This window comes from Triticum urartu, chromosome 3A, assembly GCF_056163025.1.
Source record: "Triticum urartu cultivar PI428250 chromosome 3A, HENAU_Tu73, whole genome shotgun sequence".
NCBI classification, from domain to species: domain Eukaryota; kingdom Viridiplantae; phylum Streptophyta; class Magnoliopsida; order Poales; family Poaceae; genus Triticum; species Triticum urartu.
The window spans coordinates 43510161-43536465 of NC_141875.1; the positions used below are offsets into that span (position 1 = coordinate 43510161).

At 46.3% G+C, this 26305-nt stretch overlaps 1 long non-coding RNA gene across 2 annotated transcripts; it reads left to right on the plus strand.

Moving 5' to 3' along the window:
• Positions 1 to 14973: 14973 nt before the first annotated feature.
• LOC125542639 (uncharacterized) lies at positions 14974 to 23577 on the plus strand. 2 transcript variants are annotated; one of them, XR_007298002.2, is made up of 5 exons: positions 14974 to 15625; positions 15703 to 15821; positions 15931 to 16084; positions 16370 to 16460; positions 23258 to 23577. It is a non-coding gene; the product is annotated as an uncharacterized LOC125542639 (long non-coding RNA). The 2 variants fall into 2 exon arrangements; XR_015618075.1 differs by lacking the exon at positions 16370 to 16460.
• The last annotated feature ends 2728 nt before the right edge of the window (positions 23578 to 26305 follow it).

A 26305-nucleotide genomic window follows, 5' to 3' on the forward strand; every position in this document is an offset into this window, starting at 1 on the left:
CCACCATCGCTTCTTCATAGCTCGTAGGTTCATTGTTTTCTAGCAACATGACTTTCAAGACAGGATTACGTACCACTCTGAAGTAGTACGCATCCTTGTCATCCCATGAGGTTTGGTAGTGACTTGATCTGAAGTTTCATGATCACTATCATAAGCTTCCACTTCAATTGGTGTAGGTGCCACAGGAACAACTTCCTGTGCCCTGCCACACACTAGTTGAAGAGACGGTTCAATAACCTCATCAAGTCTCCACCATCCTCCCACTCAATTCTTTCGAGAGAAACTTTTCCTCGAGAAAGGACCCGATTCTAGAAACAATCCCTTATTGCTTTCGGATCTGAGACAGGAGGTATACCCAACTGTTTTGGGTGTCCTATGAAGATGCATTTATCCGCTTTGGGTTCGAGCTTATCAGCCTGAAACTTTTTCACATAAGCATCGCAGCCCCAAACTTTTAAGAAATGACAGCTTAGGTTTCTCTAAACCATAGTTCATACGGTGTCATCTCATCGGAATTATGTGGTGCCCTATTTAAAGTGAATGTGGTTGTCTCTAATGCCTAACCCATAAACTATCATGGTAATTCGATAAGAGACATCATGGTATGCATCATATCCAATAGGGTGCAGTTATGATGTTCGGACACACCATCACACTATGGTGTTCCAGGCTGTATTAGTTGTGAAACAATTTCCACAATGTCTTAATTCTATGCCAAACTCGTAATTCAGATATTCATCTCTACGATCATATCATAGATATTTTATCCTCTTGTCACGACGATCTTTCAACTTCACCCTGAAATTATTTGAACCTTTCAATAATTCAGACTCGTGATTCATCAAGTAAATGTACTCATCATCTACTCAAATCATCTGTGAAGTAAGAACATAACGATATCCACTACACGCCTCAGCACTCATTGGACTGCACACATCAAAATGTATTACTTCCAACAAGTTGCTTTCTAGTTCCATTTTACTGAAAACGAGGCTTTCAGTCATCTTGCCCATGTGGTATGATTTGCATGTCTCAAGTGATTCAAAATCAAGTGAGTCCAAACGATCCATTTGCATGGAGTTTCTTCATGCACATACACCAATAGACATGGTTCGCATGTCTCAAACCTTTCAAAAATGAGTGAGTCCAAAGATCCATCAACATGGAGCTTCTTCATGCATTTTATACCGATATGACTTAAGTGGCAGTGCCACAAGTAGGTGGTACTATCATTACTATCCTATATCTTTTGGCATGAACATGTGTATCACTACGATCGAGATTCAATAAACCATTCATTTTAGGCGTAAGACCATTGAAGGTATTATTCAAATAAACAGAGTAACCATTATTCTCTTTAAATGAATAACCGTATTGCGATAGACATAATCCCATCATGTCTATGCTCAACGCAAGCACCAATCTCGATGGTAGAGGGAGCGTACGATATTTGATCAACCTTGGAAATACTTCCAACACATATCGTCATCTCACCTTTAGCTAGTCTCCGTTTATTCCGTAGCTTTTATTTCGAGTTACTAACACTTAGCAACCGAACCGGTATCTAATACCCTGGTGCTACTAGGAGTACTAGTAAAGTACACATTAACATAATACATCCAATATACTTCTATCGACCTTGCCAGCCTTCTTATCTACCAAGTATCTAGGGTAATTCTGCTCCAGTGGCTGTTCCCTTTATTACAGAAGCACTCAGTCTCGGGTTTGGGTTCAACCTTGGGTTTCTTCACTAGAGCAGCAAATCAGTTGCTGTTTCATGAAGCATCCCTTTTTTCCCTTGCCCTTCTTGAAACTAGTGGTTTCACCAACCATCAACAATTGATGCTCCTTCTTGATCTCTACTTTAGTGGTGTCAAACATCGCGAATATCTCAAGGATCATCATATATGTCCCTGATATATTATAGTTCATCACGAAGCTCAAGCAGCTTGGTGGTAATGACTTCGGAGAACCATCACTATTTCATCTGGAAGATCAACTCCCACTCGATTCAAGCGATTGTTGTACTCAGACAATCTGAGCACAAGTTCAACAATTGAGCTTTTCTCCCTTAGTTTACAGGCTAAGAAAATCGTCGGAGGTCTTATACCTCTTGACGTGGGCACGAGCCTGAAATCCCAATTTCAGCCCTCGAAACATCTCATATGTTTCGCGACGTTTCAAAACGTCTTCGGTGCCTCAACTCTAAGCCGTTTAACTGAACTATCACGTAGTTATCAAAATGTGTATGTCAGATGTTCGCAACATCCATAGACATCGTTCGAGGTTCAGCACACTGAGCGGTGCATTAAGGACATAAGCCTTCTATGAAGCAATGAGGACAAACCTCAGTTTACGGACCTAGTCCGCATAATTACTACTATCAACTTTCAACTAAATTTTCTCTAGGAACATATCTAAACAGTAGAACTGAAGCGCGAGCTACGACATAATTTGCGAAGACCTTTTGACTATGTTCAGGATAATTAAGTTCATATTATGAACTCCCACTCAGATAGACATCCCTCTAGTCATCTAAGTGATTACATGATCCGAGTCAACTAGGCCGTGTTCGATCATCACGTGAGACGGACTAGTCATCATCGGTGAACATCTTCATGTTGATCGTATCTACCATACGACTCATGCTCGACCTTTCGGTCTCTTGTGTTCCGAGGCCATGTCTGTACATGCTAGGCTCGTCAAGTCAACCTAAGTGTTTCGCGTGTGTAAATCTGTCTTACACCCGTTGTATGTGAACGTTAGAATCTATCACACCCGATCATCACGTGGTGCTTCGAAACAACGAACTGTCGCAACGGTCCACAGTTAGGGGGAACACTTTCTTGAAATTATTATGAGGGATCATCTTATTTACTACCGTCGTTCTAAGTAAACAAGATGCAAAAACATGATAAACATCACATGCAATCAAATAGTGACATGATATGGCCAATATCATATTGCTCCTTTTGATCTCCATCTTCGGGGCTCCATGATCATTGTCGTCACCGGCATGACACCATGATCTCCATCATCATGATCTCCATCATCGTGTCTTCATGAAGTTGTCTCGCCAACTATTACTTCTACTACTACAGCTAACGGTTAGCAATAAAGTAAAGTAATTACATGGCGTTGTTCAATGACACCCAGGTCATATAATAAATAAAGACAACTCCTATAGCTCCTGTCGGTTGTCATACTCATCGACATGTAAGTCGTGATTCCTACTACAAGAACATGATCAATCTCATACATCACATATATCATTCATCACATCCTTTTGGCCATATCACATCACATAGCATACCCTGCAAAAACAAGTTAGACGTCCTCTAATTGTTGTTTGCATGTTTTACGTGGCTGCTATGGGTTTCTAGCAAGAACGTTTCTTACCTACGCAAAAACCACAACGTAATATGCCAATTACTATTTACCCTTCATAAGGACCCTTTTCATCGAATCCGATCCGACTAAAGTGGGAGAGACAGACACCCGCTAGCCACCTTATGCAACTAGTGCATGTCAGTCGGTGGAACCAGTCTCACGTAAGAGTACGTGTAAGGTCGGTCCGGGCCGCTTCATCCCACAATGCCACCGAATCAAGATTGGACTAGTAACGGTAAGCATATTGAACAAAATCAACGCCCACAACTACTTTGTGTTCTACTCGTGCATAGAAACTACGCATAGACCTAGCTCATGATGCCACTGTTGGGGAACGTAGCATAAATTCAAAATTTTCCTACGTGTCACCAAGATCTATCTATGGAGTCATCTAGCAACGAGGGAAGAGTGGATCTACATACCCTTGTAGATCGCGCGTGGAAGCGTTCAAGAGAATGGGGTTGATGGAGTCGTACTCGTCGTGATCCAAATCACCGATGATCCTAGCGCCGAACGGACGGCACCTCCGCGTTCAACACACGTATGGAGCAGCGACGTCTCCTCCTTCTTGATCCAGCAAGGGGGGAGGAGAGGTTGATGGAGATCCAGCAGCACGACGGCGTGGTGGTGGAAGTAGCAGGATTCCAACAGGGCTTCGCCAAGCGCTGCGGGAGGAGGGAGATGTGTCATGGGAGGGAGAGGGAGGCGCCAGGGCTTAGGTTGGGCTGCCCTCCATTCCCCCACTATATATAGGGCCAAGGGAGAGGGGGAAGGCGCAGCCTTGGCCCTTCCTCCAAGGAAGGGTGCGGCCAGGGGAGGAGTCCCTCCTCCCCAAGGCACCTCGGAGGTGCCTTCCCCCTTTAGGACTCTTCCTTTCCCTCGATTCTTGGCGCATGGGCCTCTTGGGGCTGGTGCCCTTGGCCCATATAGGCCAAGGCGCACCCCCTACAGCCCATGTGGCCTCCCGGGGCAGGTGGCCCCACCCGGTGGACCCCCGGGACCCTTCTGGTGGTCCCGGTACAATACCGGTGACCCCGAAACTTGTCCCGATGGCCGAAATAGCACTTCCTATATATAATTCTTTACCTCCGGACCATTCCGGAACTCCTCGTGACGTCCGGGATCTCATCCGGGACTCCGAACAACTTTCGGGTTACCGCATACGAATATCTCTATAACCCTAGCGTCACCGAACCTTAAGTGTGTAGACCCTACGGGTTCGGGAACCATGCAGACATGACCGAGACGTTCTCCGGTCAATAACCAACAGTGGGATCTGGATACCCATGTTGGCTCCCACATGTTCCACGATGATCTCATCGGATGAACCACGATGTCAAGGACTTAATCAATCCCGTATACAATTCCCTTTGTCTAGTGGTACGATACTTGCCCGAGATTCGATCGTCGGTATCCCGATACCTTGTTCAATCTCGTTACTGGCAAGTCTCTTTACTCGTTTCGTAAGACATCATCCCGTGATCAACTCCTTGATCACATTGTGCACATTATGGTGATGTCCTACCGAGTGGGCCCAGAGATACCTCTCCGTTTACACGGAGTGACAAATCCCAGTCTCGATTCGTGCCAACCCAACAGACACTTTCGGAGATACCTGTAGTGTACCTTTATAGCCACCCAGTTACGTTGTGACGTTTGGCACACCCAAAGCACTCCTACGGTATCCGGGAGTTGCACAATCTCATGGTCTAAGGAAATGATACTTGACATTAGAAAAGCTTTAGCATACGAACTACATGATCTTGTGCTAGGCTTAGGATTGGATCCCGTTATCAATGACATCCAATGTCCATGGTCAGGAAACCGTAACCATCTATTGATCAACGAGCTAGTCAACTAGAGGCTTACTAGGGACATGGTGTTGTCTATCTATCCACACATGTATCTGAGTTTCCTATCAATACAATTCTAGCATGGATAATAAACGATTATCATGAACAAGGAAATATAATAATAATCAATTTATTATTGCCTCTAGGGCATATTTCCAATAGATGTGTTCCAGAAACACATTGCTGGGAATGGCTTCTCTTTTGGAACCTATTTTTGCCAGATCATCAGCTGCTTGATTTTTCAGTCGGGGTATGTGATGAAGCTCTAACCCCTCGAATTTCTTCTCCAGTTTTCTCACTGCATTGTAATAACCAGTCATGGCTGGACTTCTGACATCCCATTCCTTCATCACTTGATTGATCACCAAATCTGAGTCGCCATAGACCATGAGGCGACAGACGCCGAGTGAAATGGCCATGCGCAACCCATATAAAAGTGCTTCGTATTCTGCCTCGTTGTTAGAGGAATCAAAGTGGATTTGAAGAACATATCTGAGTTTATCTCCTCTGGGAGAGACCAACACCACTACGGCTCCGGAACCATTTATCATCTTGGAACCGTCAAAGAACATGGTCCAATGCTCCGAGTGGACCTGAGTCGGCAGTTGCTGTTCAATCCACTCGGCGACGAAATCCGCGATTGCCTGGGACTTGATAGCTTTCTTTGCCTCAAACTTGATATCTAGAGGAAGGAGTTCAATCGCCCATTTTTCCACTCGACCAGTTGCGTCCCTGTTATGCAAGATCTCAGACAACGGAGCGTCGCTGACGACTGTAATGGAATGATCAGAGAAGTAGTGGGCAACTTTCTTTGTGGTCATACAAATCCCATATACGAGCTTCTGATAATGAGGATATCTTTGCTTCGATGGGGTCAAGACTTCAGAAATATAATACACTGGGCGCTGAACTTTGAAGGTTTTCCCTTCTTCTTCCCGCTCGACCATGAGTACCGTACTGACGACTTGTCCTGTGGCTGCAATGTAAAGCAGCAAAGGCTCCTTGCTGATTGGGGCAACAAGCACCGGCTGGGTGGAGAGCAGAGCTTTGAGTTCTGCGAACGCTGCGTCAGCTTCAGGAGTCCACTCGAACTTGTCAGACTTCTTCATCAATCGGTAAAGAGGTAATGCCTTTTCACCGAGACGAGATATGAATCGACTTAGGGCGGCCAAGCAACCAGTAAGCTTCTGAACATCGTGTACTCGCACAGGACTTTTCATTCGGAGTATAGTACCAACTTTTTCTGGATTGGCGTCGATTCCCCGTTCGGAAATGAGAAAACCGAGTAACTTTCCGCCAGGAACCCCGAATGTGCATTTTGATGGATTAAGCTTGATATCAAACCTTCTGAGGTTGGCAAAGGTTTCAGCAAGGTCAGTCAGCAGGTCGGAACCCTTCCGTGACTTGACCACAATATCATCCATGTACGCCTCCACATTCCGACTGATTTGGGTGAGCAAACACTTCTGAATCATCCTCATGAATGTGGCTCCGGCATTCTTGAGGCCGAATGGCATGGTAACATAACAGAAGCACCTGAATGGAGTGATGAAAGCTGTTTTGATCTCATCAGGTCCATACAGACGGATCTGATGGTACCCGGAATAGGCGTCTAAAAAAGACAGTCGCTCACATCCCGCAGTCGAGTCGACTATCTGGTCGATGCGGGGGAGAGGAAAATGGTCTTTCGGGCAGGCCCGATTGATATGTTTAAAGTCAATGCACATGCGAAGCGACTTGTCCTTCTTGGGGACTTTGACAACATTGGCGAGCCACTCGGAGTGGTAGATATCTCGGATGAACTCTGCCGCTAAGAGCCGAGCTACCTCTTCGCCAATGGCCTTTCTCTTCTGGACGGCGGACCATCGGAGATGTTCCTTGACAGGTTTTATTTTTGAGTTGACTCTTAGGCGGTGCTTAGCCAGCTCCCTGGGAACACCCGACATGTCAGAGGGCTTCCATGCGAAAATGTCCCAGTTCTCACGGAGGAACTGGATGAGCGCTTCTTCCTATTTGGAGTGGAGTGTTGTCGAGATATGAGTTGGAGCAGCGCTGGGGTCGGTCGGGTGGATATGAGCTGTCTTTGTATCGCCAGTCGACTGAAAAGCTGACTCTGTAGCGGGCTTCTTGGCTCGCAACAAATCACTCGGGTCTGCAGTCTTCTGGTATTCCCACAACTCCACCACTGCCATCTGAGCGTCGGCGATCTTCGAACCTTTCTGAAAACATTCTTCCGCTTTCTTTCGATTGCCCGTAATAGTGATCACACCTTTGGGACCAGGCATCTTCAATTTAAGATACACATAACACGGTCGGGCCATGAAGCGTGCATAAGCCGGCCTGCCCAAAATAGCGTGGTAGGCACTCTGGAAGTCTACAACTTCAAATGTCAACCTTTCTTTGCGGTAATTCTTGGAATCACCAAAAACCACATCAAGAGTAATCTGGCCGAGTGATTCAACCTTCTTCCCAGGAATGACTCCTTGGAAACTCATGTTGCTGGCGCTGAGTCTGGACATCGGAATGCCCATCCCTTTCAATGTCTCAGCATACAATATGTTCAAACCACTGCCACCATCCATCAAGACTTTGGTCAGTCGAGTGCCTTCAACCACTGGGTCGACCACCAGAGCTTGCCTCCCAGGGGTGGCAATATGCGTTGGGTGATCGGACTGGTCGAACATGATGGTAGTCTGGGACCATTTCAAATAACTTGGTGTCGCCGGGGCAACCATATTCACCTCTCGGTTTATGACTTTCAGTCGACTTTTGCTCTCAACATCAGCAAAAATCATCAAGGTGGAATTGACTTGAGGGTATCCGTCGTCACTGTCCTCTTTGTCCTCGACCTTGTCCGACTCCTTTTCCTTACCTTTGGGCTGTTTGCCCTGGAACTGCTGGATCAAGAGTCGACACATGGCAAGTCCAACACATCATTTCCGCCTTGGTCTTTAACCTTTTTAGGGTTCCAAGGCCCTTTAGGTTTCCCTTTAAACTTTCCTTGGGTTAAAGCCAAGGCTTCCCCGGGAGACGCTGGCTCGGCTTTCCGCTTCTGTTTCCGATTGGAATTGCCCCCGGGTTCTTGGGTGACTAACTTGAGTTTGCCACTCCTGAGCCGATCTTCATCTTCGCCATTAGCGTACTTGGTGGCAATCTCCATCATCCGATTCAGGGACATATCTCTGGTTCGACCGAATTTCAAATTCAGTTCTCTGTACTTGACGCCCTCCTTGAAGGCACAAACTGCTTGGTGGTCAGGCACATTCTCCACCGAGTGATGTAACATGATCCACCTCTGGATGTAATCCCTCAAAGTTTTATTTGGCTTCTGTACACAAGACCGCAGTTCCGTCAGCCCTGTCGGCCGCTTGCACATACCTTCAAATGTGGTGACGAACACTCGGGAGAGATCCTCCCAAGTGTAAATGCTGCTAGGTGCTAACTGGTTCAGCCACGCTCTGGCCGAGCCCTCCAACATGAGAGGGAGGTGCTTCATGGCCACTTCATCATTGCCGCCGCCGATCTGGACGGCCACTCGGTAATCTTCAAGCCAAGTATCGGGCTTGGACTCGCCAGTAAACTTACTGACTCCAGTCGCCAACCTGAAGTTGGGAGGAATCACAGCGGCCCTGATGGCTCTACTAAAGCATTCTAGCCCCGAAACGTGTACTCTGCTGCTGGTAGGTGCATCTCTATCGTGACCTTCTCGGTGAGCCCTGTTCCTGTCGACCAAACCCTGGACGAGAATGGATCTCGTGTCAAAGCCTGGCCCTCTGGGGCCGACTGGAATCCTTCGCCCACCACTATGAGGGCGCCTGTCATCCTGCTGGCGAGGCACATACGACCCGCTCCTCGGGGGAGGCGTGGGCACTTGACGTCGACCGTCATGATCGACTCGGTGATCATACTGCTCATGGTTCCCATACTGGTCACGCCGGTCTCCATGTCCCTCACGCCTCGGGGGCGATCTCGGGCTGTGAGCCGACTGGACTGTGTCCACGGCAACGGATCTGCTGTGAATCCTGTTCCGCGACTGAGAAACAGCGGAATTCTGATCTCCTGGTTCCCGGAGTAACGCTCTGATCTGCAGCAAATCTCTGCCAGCCTCCGACTGGGAAGGTTGAATCGACTCCTCTATACGGGCCGCAGCTGCTAAATTCTGAACCGGAGTTCGATATACCTGCGGGGGCGGGAAGAGCTGACGTCGACTGGATTCGGGAATCCGTTGTCGCGCACGCTCGTTGAGTGCTCGCTGGAGGTTCTCCAGTCGAGTGTGCTCGGCCAAGTTTGCCAGGCGCGCGTCCTCCAAGGCACGAGCCTCGGGGGTCTCTCCAACGATAGGAGTGTGCACTGCATCCATGTTCCGGCGGCGAAGTTTTTCTCTCTGCAGCGATGTGAGAGGCTCGGGAAGATACTCCTCATGGAGACGCGACGGGTCGCCTCCACCCGCGCCTCCGTCGGTACAGGGAAAACCGGGAGGACTGGGCGGTCCATCGACCATCAGAACCTCCACCGCCGGATCGCTGCTGTCGCACTCGGATGCGGTCTCTGCGGAGCCAGTCGACAGGTCGAACAGGCCGTAGAGGGATTCGTCGGGCTCGATCGCCGCGACCTGGGGGGTGGCCGACTGACGCGCCACCGCGTGCCTCACCCACCGCCGAAGTCTCGACCGACCGGAACGCTTGCGCTGGCGGGAAACGGGGAGTGAGGACAACACAGGAGCCGACCGATAGGGGGTCGACGGTTGCCGCAGGAGAACGCCGCGGACGCATGCGCTAAAGTGCGTTGCCCCGCGAGCAGGGAGTGCGTCCACGTCAAGCGGAGCCTCCTGGAGCCAAGCAGAGTCGTCGACGATGAACGTGAGCGCGCCGAGACGGATCTCGCGGCCCTCCACCGAAACTCCGCCGAAAACCATGATGATTCGGATCGGAAAAAAGTCGCAACTTCTCCAACAAACGCTAAAACACCTGCCCCACGGTGGGCGCCAACTGTCGTGGTTCTAAGTCTGACAGTAGTGTAGGGGGGTAAGTATAGAGAGGCAAGATCTTAGCTGTGGAGAAGTTGTAAGTACGCAAGGTTTACGAGTTCAGGCCCTTCTCGGAGGAAGTAATAGCCCTACATCTCGGAGCTCGGAGGCGGTCGACTGGATTATATGAATATGGGTTACAGAGGTGCGAACCCTTGTCTCGGAGGAGGGGGTGGATTATATAGAGTGCGCCAGGACCCCGGCTAGCCCACGTTACAAAGGGTTCAATGTACATTAAGGCAGGGCGTTACCGGTAACGCTAGTAATAAAGTGCTATGATGACCATAAAAGCTACTTAATGACCGACCGTTAGCGTGCGGAGTGACTTCAGGTCTCCTGGCCGTCGAGTGGTTGGATCTTGGTCGAGTGATTGCTTCGTGGTCGAGCGTCTTCGAGTCTGTCGAGTGGAACACCTCCAAGTCGATTGAAAGGTGGTTTCTTCTAGAGATGTCCTTGGGTAGGGCAGTTAGGACAGGTCCATGATCCTACCCTAGGTACATAGCTTCATCAAATGCAACCGGCGTACAGATTACAATGGGAGAATTATCTCTTTAATTAACCTATTAATTTTAATCCTAATAAGCATCAGTCAGCCGAAGCTGGTTAGTACTAATCGGTTTAGCCGAAACCAATTAGTAGTAATCAGCTTCGCCGAAACCGATTAGTTCAAATCGGCTTAGGCAAACTCGACAGCTGCATGAGACCAAAATTTTCAACCGACGGCTACATGGAACCATATTTTCGACCGTAATTTTATCCGCCACCCTTTCCCTAGTTAGCCGCAATTTCCCGCAACCTTTCCCTCCATATGTTCCGGCATTATCCTTCCCGCCAACCCTTTGTCGTCATTCTTTCCCGCCAACCCTTTCCCTCCATTCTTTGTGAACATCACCTTCCCGAGAAGTGATACTCCAATGTATCTACTTTTCCAAACACTTTTGCCATTGTTTTGGCCCCTAATTTGCATGATTTGAATTGAACTAATCCGGACTGACGTTGTTTTCAGCAGAATTGCGATGATGTTGTTTTTGTGCAGAAATAAAAATTCCCAGAATTGGACGAAACTTTCGGGAGAATTTTTATATAATATATAAAAATACTGGAGCGAAGAACCACCGGAGAGGGGCCACCCTGGGTCCACAAGACACCAGGGCGGGCCCCAGGTGCCAGGCGCGCCCTGGTGGCTTGTGGGGCCCTCGTGGCTCCGCCGACCCTAATTCCTGGACTATAAATTCCTATTTCCGGAGAAAAAATAAGAGAGAAAGTTTCACCGTGTTTCACGAGACAAAGCCGCCGCCACCTCCTGTTCTTCATCGGGAGGCCTGATCTAGAGTCCGTTCGGGGCTCCGGAGAGGGGGAGTCGTCGCCGTCGTCATCATCAACCCTTCTTCATTGCCAATCTCATGATGCTCACCACCGGGCATGAGTAAATTCCTTCGCAGGCTTGCTGGACGATGATGGGTTGGATGATATCTATCATGTAATCAAGTTAGTTTTGTTAGGATTTGATCCCTAGTATCCACTATGTTCTGAGATTGATGTTGCTATGACTTTGCTATGCTTAATGCTTGTCACTAGGGCCCGAGTGCCATGATTTCAGATCTGAACCGTTTATGTTTTCATGATTATATCTATGTTCTTGATCTGATCTTGCAAGTTATAGTCACCTATTACGTGTTATGATCCGCATACCCCAAAGTGACAATAATCGGAATTCTTTCCGGTGATTACCATAGTTTGAGGAGTTCATGTATTCACTATGTGTTAATGCTTTGTTCCGGTTCTCTATTAAAAGGAGGCCTTAATATCCCTTAGTTTCCGTATGGACCCGCTGCCACGGGAGGGTAGGATAAAAGATGTCATGCAAATTCTTATTGCAAGCATGTATGACTATATACGAAATACATGCCTACATTACATCGATGAACTGGAGCTAGTTTTGTGTCGCCCTAGGTTATAACTGTTACATGATAAATGTCATCCACCATATGTCACCGATCCAATGCCTACGAGTTTTTCCTATATTGATCTATGCTAAGTTACTACTGTTGCTGCTGCCGTTACAACTGCTACAAAATCACTGTTGTCATTGTTACTACTGATGCTATTGTTTGCTACTGCTATCAGACCATCATATTACCGTGCCACTGATCACTCTGATGCAGATATTAATTTTCCAGGTGTGGTTGAATTGACAACTCAACTGCTAATACTCACAAATATTCTTTGGCTCCCCATGTGTCGAATCAATAAATTAGGGTTGAATACTCTACCCTCGAAAACTGTTGCGATCCCCTATACTTGTGGGTTATCAATAAGCCACAATAGGTATGTCTCTAGGCTTCGAGTGATCTGTGTCGCAGTCAAGGGGACTTGTGGATACCCCGGGAACTTCTAGATCTGTAGTCAGTAAGTAAATAGAGACAGTTAGTAAATAGAGAAGGTATATGTAGAACCAAATGCATGACAAATAAAAATATGAGGCTGGTGAACTAACCTAGAAATGGAGCAACCAGTCAAACTTAGGTCCGTAAGGCTCCGAGACTAAGGCCGGAGCATCAGGGTAAACATCTCGGAAACGTTGTGCAATTTCCTGCTCCCAAGCAGCCGGTGCCTCCAACGGTCCTATGGCATGACCCGCCAAGGGGAGTCCCAACAAAAGTGACACATCCTCCAGAGTAGTTGCCATCTCTCCTCAACGGAAGTGAAACATGTGGGTCTCGGGCCTCCATCGGTCCACTAAGCACGTGAGCAAAGATGCGTCAATGGCGAGGCGTGTAGAGATATCTGTGGCCGCAACCAGACGCGCGGGGAGTGCAGCATGACAAACTAAAAATATTCACACACCTAAATATTTGACATCTGAATATATTACGGAATATTACCGAACCAACTAAAAATATTCACAGACCTAAATATTGGACATCTGGCTCAACAGCCTTCCAGAGAACTCCGTTGGCAGCTGGGAAGACCTGGAAGACGCCTTTCGCGATAACTTCCAAGGTACATATGTCCGGCCACCAGATGTCGATGACTTAAGTCACATCATCCAGCAGCCCGGAGAGTCAGCCAGGAAGCTCTGGACTAGATTCCTAATTAAGAAGAACCAAATTGTCGATTGTCCGGACGCCGAAGCTCTCGCGGCCTTCAAACACAACGTCCGGGATGAGTGGCTCACCCGCCGCCTCGGTCAAGAAAAACCAAAGTCCATGACAACCCTTACCGCTCTAATGACCCGCTTTTTCGCAGGAGAAGACAACTGACTCGCTCGTAGAAGCAACATCACCAGCGATCCAGGCGTGGTGGTGGCGTGCACGACATGGAGATGCAACAATATGCAGGTATCTGGTCATTGGCTCCACAAACACGATATACATTTAATAAGGATTACATACGAGAACCAAGAATTGTGTTTTCGTACAATTAAGTAACATAAGAACTAGTGTTGAATCTTGATAGCCCTATTGCAATTTCCATCATTTCCATTACTCTTTTGTTCCAAGTTACTATATATTTTGGCACACTTTAATTCTTGTTCACACACTCTTGCAATACTTCGACTTCCGCATTGCTTTTGCTTGGTATCTAAAAAAAATGTACGCACATTCCGACAAAACCTCTACAAGAGGCAAAAGATTATTTCCTCATCTCACCATGGGATCGATATTCTTACTTTAAAATAGATAAACCCATGCACTTGCAAGACACTACGGGTGCATCCAACTTGCTTGATCATAAAGGCCGAAAGCATTTTAGGAAGCCCATCACTGCAATATATAAGCCAAATTTTATAATGTAAAGTCCCCCTAGTATATAAAACATGAAGATCATGATTTTTTTATTATAATGCAATAATGGTACAATGGAGCACTTTAGAACTTTTACTAAGAATTGGTACTTCTTTGAAGCACTTAGTGCATACTAAAACGGATCATGGTGTTGCTCCCTCTCATCCTTTTTTTGGACACCTTCATGGTGTTTTTTGTGTTTGATCTCTCTTTTTTCCTATTACTTTTTTGGTAAGAGCAACACCATACATGAATGATCAATACACTTTTGAATGTACTCATAACTCAATGAATCAAATGATAAGAAAACTATATGAAAATGGAGAAAAATGGATATGTCATATATAAATATCATGCTAGCTATATATATGATCACGCAAAGCGTATGAGAATATGGACCACATCTCTGTGACGCCGGATTTTTAACCAGGGTAAATAATTTCATGTTTTTCATGTCTGACTTGTCAATTGCTGATTCACTATAATTGCCATGGAAAATGTCTGATTTTTCATGGTTAAAAAAATCTGACGTTTGATTTGTCATTGCGTCATTCATTTTGTTGAGGCACGAACAGAAAATCTTCTTTCCATGATGCATACGCTGCACTACCTTTGTAAGTGCATTTTCTTTCCATGTATAGCTGATCACCTCGTCCTCTTTCTTTTCGGAATAGTTTAGACTCTTATTATATTTTCTGTACCTCGAACTTCTGTTCCTGGGATTTTTCTGTGAATAATTGAAAGCAGCGCCCACATGTTGTGTTTTATCAAATAAAACTGTTACAGTGATTGGCAATTTTAGGAACCGTCCATTCACTACGATCAAACGGTGCAGAAATAAAAATTACGAGACTAAAATTACATGAAATTACAAATAATAGCGGGACCATTACAAAATTATGGTGGGGCTAGTCATTTTCTAAAAGGGTAGATCCGTCCAATGTCAGTCAATGCTGATCGACTGTTCCCCTATCTGTCCGAAGCATCAGGGTAGGATAGGAGTTGCCGATGACCCCGACGGTGGCGGCGGCAGAGGCGGTCGGCGAGGATGGCCGCTGGGGCGAGGAGGTGGAGCCGATGACCCCGGCGGTGGCGGCGGCGGAGGGGTCCCAGGGGGCTCGAGGACCGACGTCTGATGCGGTCGTGGTTCCTCGCCGTCAAGAACTAGATCGAGCGCACGTCGGCGGTAGCCGTCCAGAGGAAGAGGAGGAGCACCCTGCGCCGGTTCGGCGGCCGTGGAACGGAGGAGAGGGAGAGAAAGGCCACCGGTGGCCCCATGAAGGCTGAGGAGGTCGCGCGATGGTGGACCGGTGGGCGTCCAAGAGGCAGTTGACCGCCGAGGCATCCCTGGTTCTCATACAGCGCCGGTTCGGCGGCCGCTCCGGCAAGGCCGTCCCAGCGGCAGGTTGAAGATACGATGGCTCCCCGCCTGGAATACTCCCCTCCAGCAACCTCCCCGGCTACCTCCCGCAGCGCTCCGGCCATGTTCCTCCCCGTCGCAGCGCCCAATCCTCTTCCTCATTGCTGCAGCGTCCATCGCCCAAATGTCGCCCCTAGTCGTCCATCAGGCGAGCGCATCCCTCCTTGCGATTTCCCAGCCTGGTTTGAATCGTGGAGTTCTTGACCCTTTTTCTCTCTGCATCAGGTGTAGGAGATTCAGATTTTGTATCCTCTGAATCATGCGTGGAACACAAGGTCCTTTGATTATTGCTTCTCACTACAGATCATAGTTGGTTTCAGCAGCCTTTGGCGTAATGTTGCCAGGTAGGAAGAGATGATCCAGAGTTACTGAAGCAAGAAGAGATCTAGCAGAAATAGTGATTTAACTTGCAATCACTCACGAAGTTTTATTTTACTACTGCTTTTGTTTCAGGTATCTGAGTCCATTGTCAGCTGCTCCTTTGACAGGGTAGTTGGCTTTGGACTTTATGAACGGGGTTTTCCATCGATATGATTTGAGCATTTTGTCTGCACTGGATATTTGTGTACGCATACATACTCCTTATGCTTGAACTACAAATACGCAGGTAAGTGTGTTGAGATTGGTCTGCCTGAACTAATTCTCTTGGTTAGCTTGTTTTTTGCTTAGTGTACCCGAGGTTCATCTCGGGATTCCTGATCCGCATGTCGATCTCGCATATACACTTGTTGCGTATGTGTTGCATTGCATCAATTAATTGGCTAAATGCTATTGTGAATATAATTAATTCTTCCTCGCCTAAATTTTTTGTTTTCTTAAGCTTACTAATACATGATAGTGTTGTGAAGTACTCCCTCCGTAATATTTTTTATTTTTTGTCTATTCCATGAAGAGTGCCTACTGAGGTTACAGAACTGGATAGAAGTTCATTATGATAGTTCATACAGAGAGTTCATTATGAGAGTTCATACAGAGAGCATCAGGTACTTATTTTTGCTTAATATTACTACCGAACTGTTCACACGGAGTGTAGTTTAGAAATTTGATATCCCATATTTGTTCTGTTGTGAAGATGGTGTTTGCTATTTCTTGGTACAAAAAAATTTCCTCAACTAATCTTTCAGTACAAGGAGAGTAGGTGACACACTGACACTTCAGAATATTGACATCGTTACTGAAGTTTGGTAGTGCTGTTTTCATGTTTTTTTTAGAGTCAATTACACTAGTGGTGCTACAACTTGGCATAAACGATCACTTTGGTGCTAGAAGTTGCGGAGTACATTAAAGTGGTGCAAAAACTTGACATTGGCATGCAAATACAATGCTTATCTCGTTTGTATACCTAGTCATTGCTGACTAGGCATATGGGGCCCGCTGTCAGCCACTAGACCAGAGAGAAGGGGCTTATGGCCTGATTTTTTTGAGAAACACCCTCGAGATAAAAAATTCACAAAAGAGCCCCTGTTGACGTTGTAGAGGTGGCCTTTTTCTCACCGACCAGTGGGTCCCGCCTGTCATCAGAGATTGAAAATTAAACTAAATTAAAACTAAGGATGGCAGGTATCGAACCCTAGAACAAATCTGTTAAACCAATACAGCTAACCAACACACCTTTACGTTGGCTTGTTTAGCACGGGTAACAAGCTTGTATATATAATTCACCCGCAAAAAAAAAGCTTGTATATATAATTAACTTGGCTGCATGCGGAGCTTATATGGGCCGCAGATAGTTCGGCCCATTATGCACCTGTTCTTTTTTTTTTAAATATTTGTAAAATGTAATTAATAAAAATTATATGTATGATACACAGACGTGGGAGAGGTAGCATTTAAATATACATCCGTGTATGATATAAAAAGTATTTAGTTAATACAGACATTTAATAAAAATTAAAATGTTTAATGAATACATAATATTACACAATCGAGTCTTATATTTAAAATATACAATTTTTTAATATAATTATTGAAAATGTTGAATAACTAAAATAATATTTTGAAATTGTAATTTATCTTTTTATTATAAATTATGCAAACATTTATATAATTAGTAAATTATTATTATGAGTATTTTAACTTAATAGGTGAACAATGTTTTAAAATAATTTATTATTTTTATTACTGAGATTATAATTTGGAATTTTAAGGCAAATATAATTTAGATACTTTCTACAGTTATTTTTAACTAATAGGTGCCAACTGGGCCGGAAGATCTGCAGCCCATTTAACCTCCTCCAGCACCGAGGTCAAATACATAAAATGTTGTTATCCGGTTTGTGCCGATAGAACATTATGTTTGGAGTGGTTTGCCGGCTCCAGTTCCTGGTCGAGGTGTTGTGTTCGAGACTTCGCGCTGCAATTGTCTTCTAGTTTTCTGGCGGACCCACTTCTCATATTGAGTTTACAAAATTTCCATGTCAATTGGTATTTTTTTAAAGAAAATAATATTTCAAGGGTGTTTTTGAAAAAATCAGCCCACACGTCCCTTTTCTCTGGTCAAGTGTTCTCCCAGTATTTGAAAAAAGAACTTCAGCCTCTCTCTGAACTAGGAACCGATGGATAGTTATCAACAAAAATATGGATTATAGTACAGATTAAAGAATTGATGGAAGAACCAGTTGCTGGTTCCAGCTCATGACAAATCATATATATCAAGTTTCCTCGTTTAGCTATAGAATACTGATAGGGAAATGCATATGTACAATAACTTTTTTTAGACAAAATATAGTAACTGCAAAGTAGACGAGTCTTTTCCTTGCCAACCCATCTCTCTCCATTGTTCAGATATTATTCCCAGAAGCTCAGTTCCAGGAAAGGAAGCACACCATAGGGCCTTCAGTTCGTCCTGATAGAGCAAAAAATAAGATGACACCTAATTAGTTAGATCCAATTTATGAAGTGGCATCTTGTATCAAAGCTTGCAAAAAATAGCACACCAACTTGATTAAAAAAAAGAGTCAATTACATTGTTGGTGCTACAACTTGGCATAAACGGTCACTTTGGTGCTAGAAGTTGTGGCGTACATCGAAGTGGTGCAAAAACTTGGCATTGACGTGCAAATACGGTGTTTATCTCGTTTATATACGGAGTCGGTGCTGACCAGACACGTGGGGCCAGCTGTCAGCGACTAGACTAGAGAAAAGGGACGTGTGGGGTGATTTTTTCAAAAACACCCTCGAAATATTATTTTCTTTTAAAAAATACCAATTGACATGGAAATTTTGTAACCTCAATATGAGAAGTGGGTCCGCCTGTAACCTAAGAGGCGAAAACTAAAAGACAATTGCACGTCAATGTCATGTTTTTGCACCACTTCGATGTACGCCACAACTTCTAGCACCAAAGTGACCGTTTATGCCAAGTTGTAGCACCAACAGTGTAATTGACTCTTTTTTTTAATCAAGTTGGTGTGCTATTTTTTGCAAGCTTTATACAAGATGCCACTTTATAAATTGGATCTAATTAATTAGGTGTCATCTTATTTTTTGCTCTATCAGGACGAACTGAAGGCCCTATGGTGTGCTTCCTTTCCTGGAACTGAGCTTCTGGGAATAATATCTGAATAATGGAGAGAGATGGATTGGCAAGGAAAAGACTTGTCTACTTTGCAGTTACTATATTTTATCTGAAAAAAGTTATTGTACATATGCATTTCCCTATCAGTATTCTGTAGCTAAACAAGGAAACTTGATATATATGATTTGTCATGAGCTGGAACCAGCAACTGGTTCTTCCATCAATTCTTTAATCTATACTGTAGTCCATATTTTTGTTGATAACTATCCATCGGTTCCTAGTTCAGAGAGAGGCTGAAGTTCTTTTTTCAAATACTTGGAGAACACTTGTGATGCAGTGGCAACTTGTGGGGCGTAAATAATGTATGAAATCACCTAAAATAGGTACGCCAACTCAAAGTGGTATTATCGACACTTATGGGCCCGAACGACTAAGACTATTGAGACTGATACTTGTGAGCCCGAACGAGTAATATTCGTACTTGTGAGCCCGAATGCCTCAAAGCGGTACTTGCAACCCTGGACGATGTAGAGCTGTACTTGTGAGTCCGGACGACTAAGGGCAGTACTTTGACCTCGGATAACTACGACCGGTACTTGTGAGCTTGGCGACTCAGAGTGACTAGTAGTGGTATTGGTGTCCTGGATGCCGTAGAGGGGCACGGTATGGTATTGGTGTCCCGGATGCCGTAGAGGGGCACGAGATGGTATTGGTGTCCCGGATGCCGTAGAGGGGCACGGGATGGTATTGATGGTCCGGACGAGCCATAATGGTACTTGTAGGCACACAACTAGAACTATGGGTTGTTTCAAGGCATCTTCAGCCGTTGGCCCCCCAGGAGGGGCAAAAAATCGCCCCCTGGGGGCGCACCGGCGCTAAACCGCGCACTGGGGGCGTGAAGCCCCCCAGTCGCGGCCCCCCCACGGGTTTTTAAAATATTTAAATTCGGCGCAAACACAACGCAAACACGGGCGAGTTCGTTCAAATTTAAACATATTTTTACAAAAAAAGAAAAAAACTACCGCGGGCTACCCCCGCCGTCTTCCTCGCCGCCCGCCCACGCGGTTCTACATGCCGAGGAGGCTGTAGAACCGCGTGTAGTCACCGCCGCCGTCGTCGTCGCCCCCGCCTACGCCTCCGCCGTCCCTGCTGCATCCCTCCCCCGGTTGGCGCGGCGGGTTGGACGGTCCAGGGGCGTCGTCGTCGTCGCTATCGAGGACGACGACACCGTCCTCGTCCTCGCGCCCACGTTTGCGGGCGGCGATCTCCTCCATGGCCCGGCGCTGCCGGACCATCTCCTCGCGCAGGTAGTCGTCGCGCGACCACCGCATGGCGTCCTCGTCGGAGAAGCCGCGCCGGGCTATCTCCTCGTACTTCGGGGGGAGGCTGGACTCCACCTTGGGCTCGACGAGGGCGCCGGAGCTGCGGGTACGCGCGCTGACAGGCGTGTCCTGGGGCTCCGGCTTGACGGGGCAGAGGTGGAGGCAGGGAGAGCCGCCGGACGAGGAGGAGGACACCCCGGTCTCCATGCACCTCGGCGTCCAGGAGCTTCCCCGGCGGCGTGAGAAGGACGGGGGAGCGGGGTACTCGAGGCGCGACATGTTGCCGCCCTCGATGTACTCGAGGACGGACTCCAACGTGCGCCCGGGCACGCCCCACCACCGACGCCGGTCGTCGGCGTTGAACCTGCCGGATGGCACGACGCCGTTGGTGGCCTTGAGCTGCTCGTCGTGCCGGCGGCGGAAGTACGGCTCCCAGATTGGGCTGTCGGGGACGTACCGGGGCCCCTCCCTCGCCGCACGCGGCAGGGACGAGCGGATGCGTGCGATCTCCGCATGCCGCACCACGCCGGTGGGTACTGGGGGCACCGGCACGCCGCCGGCGCTGATCCTCCACGCCCCGGGCACCCGCATGTCCGGCGGGACCGGATACTCGGCCTCGAAAAGGAGGCGAGCCTCGTCCTCGTGCAGATGACGGCGCCCGAATCCGTTCGCCGCTGCGCCGTCGCCTGGGAAACGCTCGGCCATGCTTTCTCAACTGGTGACGGCGAGAGGAGGAAAGGGGGAGAAATGAGCGCGTCGTCGGTGGATGATCGGGGTGAGTCTCTCCGGCGCGCTTGCAATCGGCTTTTATAGGCGAAGCCCGTTACGCGTGGCGTGATTGCGTGGCGGCCGAGGGACGCGTCGCCCAGCCTTCACTGCGCCGCCCGTCAGGCATCAATGGAGGCTGACCGGCGCGGCAGCGCGCGGCAGCTTTGGCATTGATTCGCCGCGGGAAACGAGACGATGAGGACGACGAAGGGGCGAGAAGAGAGTAGAGTCGCTGACGCGGCAGGCCCGCGGCTCTTCGCGCCAAAAAGGATTCGTCCGGCGCCCCCGAGCGACCCCCAGCACACCGGGTTCGGGTTGGGTCCGCCGGCGCCAATTTCGGCCCGAGCCGGCGAAAACTGGGCTCTTGGGGGCGCGACTGAGCCGATTTTTTGGCGACGGCGGACGAAAATACGCCTGGGGGGCCTTCTTGGGGGCGCGGCTGGAGATGCTCTCAATCCCACTACTAGCACTATGAGTCTTTCAATCCCACAAGTAACATCATATGGGTCGTCTGAACCCAAAACTACAAGTATGTATCGTCTGAGTCAACAATCACCACTATGAGTCGTCCGGTCCCACAACTAACACTATGGGTCGCCCTATCCCACTACTAGCACTATGGGTCCTCCTAACGAAGAACTACAAGTATGGGTTGTCCGGACCCACAAGTAGCATTACCAGTCATCTAAAAGAGAGGTGCATATTTCAACCCCGAACTCTTGCCCTGGTCTAATTTACAACCCCAAACTCCAATGCCGTCTAAATTACAACCCCCAACTCTCAAAACCGGCTAGAATTCAACCCTCTCCTCTCCGTTGACCGGTTTTGACCATTCAACAGGTCCAGTCAGCATGCCACGTCAGCAAAAAAATTTAAATCTGTAAAATCAAAAAAATCCAGGAAAAGAAATAAAAAATTTCAAATTTTCAGGAAAAATTCAGGGAAAAATAAAAAACGAATTTCTGAAAAACAAAATTATCAATATTTCCATGAAAAACCAAAAAATACTTAAAAAAAAAACTCCAGTGAAAAATTTCAAATTCCCAAGAAAAATATTTAAAAATGTAAAATAAAAAAGTTAAAATTTCTAGAAAAAGTAATTTCCAAAAAATATATTATTTTTATTTTTTTCCCGAAAATTACAGGAAAAAGTTCTTGAAATTTTTTCCCCGGGAAATTTTGTTTCGGATTTTTTCTCGATCTTACAGATTTTTAATTATATTTTCTTGAAATTTTGAATTTTTTTCTAATGTGGCATGCTGATTGGACCCGTTGACTGGTCAAAACTGGTCACCCCTGGTCAAAACCAGTCAACAAGGAGGGGAGGATTGAATCCTGACCGGATTTGAGAGTTGAGGGTTGTAATTTAGATGGTATTGAAGTTCGGGGTTGTAAATTAGACTAGGGCAAGAGTTCGGGGTTGAAAAATGCACTTCTCTCCATCTAAAACCACAACTACCTTAACAGGTAGTCTCGACACACTATGATTGATACTTGTGAGCGCGAACGAGTAAGTGTGGTGCTTGTGGGCATGAATGACTAAGAGTGGTACTTGTGGGGTCGTATGAGTAAGACCAGTACTCGTGGACCCGAAATACTAAGAGCAATGCTTGTGGGCCTGAAGAACTAAGATCTGTTCTTGTGAACCCAGACAACTAAGATCGGTACTAGTGAGCCTGAGCGAGTATGATCATTCTGCACGCAGCGAGAACTTAAGAACGAGGATGATGTTGAATGGTTCGTTAGTAGGCCTTTTGTCTTCCATCTTCGTGCAGGTCGGGATGAAAGGTATCCTTAGTGACATTCACTTCAAGTTTTGTTATCCAAAGGATGGAATGATGTGATAATTATTTTTATCTATGTTTCATATCATCGGATTATAATTTCCAATATATCTTCAGTTCCAACCTTCTCTTGAACTGAACCATTTGTGAATACTGGTTTTCTCTTCAAATTTCCTCGTAAAAATAGTGCTGCTTGCACAAACATGTCATTTACACTATACTGGAACATGCGCGTCTCCAACAGTGATTTTACATTAAACTGTAGTTTTTTTTTTCTGATATGATAGTGTTAGTTTTAGTAAACTATAGGTTGGAAGTATGACGGTAATTTAGTAAAACTTCTACTGACGATCGTTACCAATTAACTCCACACCTGTTCCTTTGTGCAGCTAGCCGTTCTCTCTCAAGTCTGTCAGGATAGGACCGAAGCACACACCGAAGTAACCTGAACCTTAAACATCCTGCAGATCGTCGGTCCACTCAATCTGCTCATCACGAAGCAGTAAATCATTTCCTGCTCATCATGAAGTAGCAAACTAGTTCTGTGCTAGACCACCAATCGCGTGCATGTACTCATGGCTCACAAAAATATAAATAGAAGTTGGTAATATAGCTTCCTTTTCTAGACCTCCAGATTCCATCAACACATACATTTGTTGGCTTTTCTTGCCAAGAAAACTGCAGAGAGGTGAAGGCTGGTGAAAATCGAGACATGAAGCCTTTTTGTCAGCTAAGTTTAAGTTATTTGTTGGCTTTTCTTGCCAAGAAAACTGCAGAGAGGTGAAGGCTGGTGAAAATCGAGACATGAAGCCTTTTTGTCAGCTAAGTTTAAGTTGATTCAGACAACGCACGCGACAAAGGGAGAGGGTGAACAATGATTGCAATATGTACTCTTTTCCATCCATGGAGATGATATGAGAGCAATGTGGGTATTCATGCCCCCATTTTTCCCCTAGCTTTAAACTGCACACAGAGAAGTAAAATTGTGCAAAGGACTACTACTGGTCATTGTTGTCTGAAAACACGGAAGAGAGATCAGAGTTCGGAGAACATCGTCATGACCTGCAAAGGACAGAGGATAATTAGGATCGATCGACTATGTCTTCCTGCATATAACATACAAATAAATAAATTGGAGTCAATCATGTGGTGGATTAAAAATGAACTCTCTTTTGCTGAATTTCAATCATGTCGATGGTAAAGTGTAACAACTAAAATCAGGTAGAGAAGACAATGAATCACATAATAGCGAACTCATGCACAACTTATTTGCGCAATAGCCCTATCCAGAAACAATAAGATCCTTTTCTTGTTTTATGGTATTAATAGTTGCTTTATAAAAAATACCAGTAGTTAAATATTCTTGAAAATTCCTTATGTTAGAGTGGAAAGCCCTGGAAAGTTAGGACTGAGGAGCCAGGCGAAGGGGAAACTAAAGTATTTGAGAGGTGCTGTGCTATACACACGACAAATTTGCACGATAGGTAGACGACGATGGAATCCAGCCGGACATGCATATGACTGAGAACAGCAATAGCCACTGGATTTGCTTGTCATGCACAGGTCGAGCACAAGTATCGTGCGTGAAGCTGTTTCGAAAGTATTTTAACTGGGCAGATAAAAGATAAACTGTGCATAGTTTTCTATTGGCTGGACAGTCTGACAAATTAGGGTAATTTCAGGTCAACCTCATCCTTGTGGAAGTCAGTTGCGGGGAGGTCCAGATCCTGTTGCTCCCAAAGCATGTGCATGAAGACATAGTGTGTGTCATTAAGCTAACCATATGTTGCAGTCCCTGACTAATGTCCAGTTGCATCTTTGCTCGCCCACCGCAGCACTAACAACTGCGGCTCCTTCATCCTTCATCCTGCATGTCCTCATATCTCTTGATTAGTTGGGAACTTGGGATCTGCAGAGAGTATTGATATGATATAGAGACGGCAGATGCAAACAATATAATTTCTTTACTAAAACCAGAAGCGCAATACCTAAACGGATCGATTTAGAAGAGAAGACCAAACTTGAGGCTCTGGCGGCCGGAGTTATGTTGCAGATGAACCAGTAGGGTCATTCCATGCGCAGGGAGTCTCCTTCCACCCCGCCCTTGCCGTTGTACTCAACCATGTGCTCCTCCGCGTTCCCGAGCCCGAGGAACCTCCAGCGGGCGGCATGCACGGCCGTGGATGCAGCCTCGGAGCCGTCTCACGAGTCACGAGGGACCCGGTCGGAGTGGGAGCGGAGATTAATCCGAGAGCCAAGGATGAGACCTCCTGGGGAAGGAGCGCTGATGGCGGGAGAAACTGGAATTCATGGTCGGAGCTGGTGGCAGGCGATGTGGCGGCGGCCGCCGGTGGCGCTAGGGTTAGCATCGCCCGCGAAAGAGGGTAAGAGGAATGAGAGATGGAATGTGTGGCTCTGTCTTGGGCCTCCCTGGGCCTGCGCACCTTGTTGCGTCAAACGCGGGACAGATAGGACTATTATACCCTTACTAGTTGGATGCATGTGCGTTGCCACGGGACAGAAACATTTATAAAGGCAATAAGCGATCAAATTACAACAATAGTAAATGCTCAATGCATCTCCGGCTACACGCATCATGTGCCATCTCCTCTTAAACTCGGCTCCCAAGCGAGTATTGAGTTAGGAGACAAACAATATGGTCATGTACTAAGAACCTCACATTAACATGGATAATGAAGGGTTAGACATCCAGCGGCAACATCTGCCGGTTGGTAGCAGTGGCCATGATAAACAAAATATGGAAATCATGCTTGGGTTCTTCCCTGTTACTCAAACCACATATCTATCTTTCGTAATACATTCCACTCGAGCAAAAAAAAAGAAATACATTACTTACCTGTAGTTGTTCTCTTTGTATCATGTACATCAAATACAAGAAAATTGTCTAATGAGGATTAATCTAAGTGATATGCAACAAAGATCACGCAACAAAATGAGTCACTAATACACAAACTCTTTATCTGAAATATGGCTTTATTTCAACAATATAAAAAGGCAATTGCAAGATTACATCCAGCTGGCTACAACTAAAAAATAAAACAAAATAAAAAAATGCATGGAAAGTCCACAACTTACAAGTTCATTTCGAACAGAGTTGATTTCCCCTCCGATAAAACTATCTGTTAGCACAAGCTTGAGCATCACCACTTTCAAAAACCAGAATAGAGAGGACCAAGTGTTGTCATATATATATATATATATATATATATATAAGAGAGCCCTTGTTTCCCGTCTCCTATGAATTTCAAAAGAAGGGAGGAATTTGACCATGCCCCCCACACCCTGAACCTCTAACCGGAATATCAATCATTGCCGTTCTCCGGCTGCCTTCCCACGCTCGACCTTGCGAGCTTGCCTGACCTTTTCTCTAGTGCATCTTTGTAGCCATACTAACCTTGCTGTATCAACATGTAATT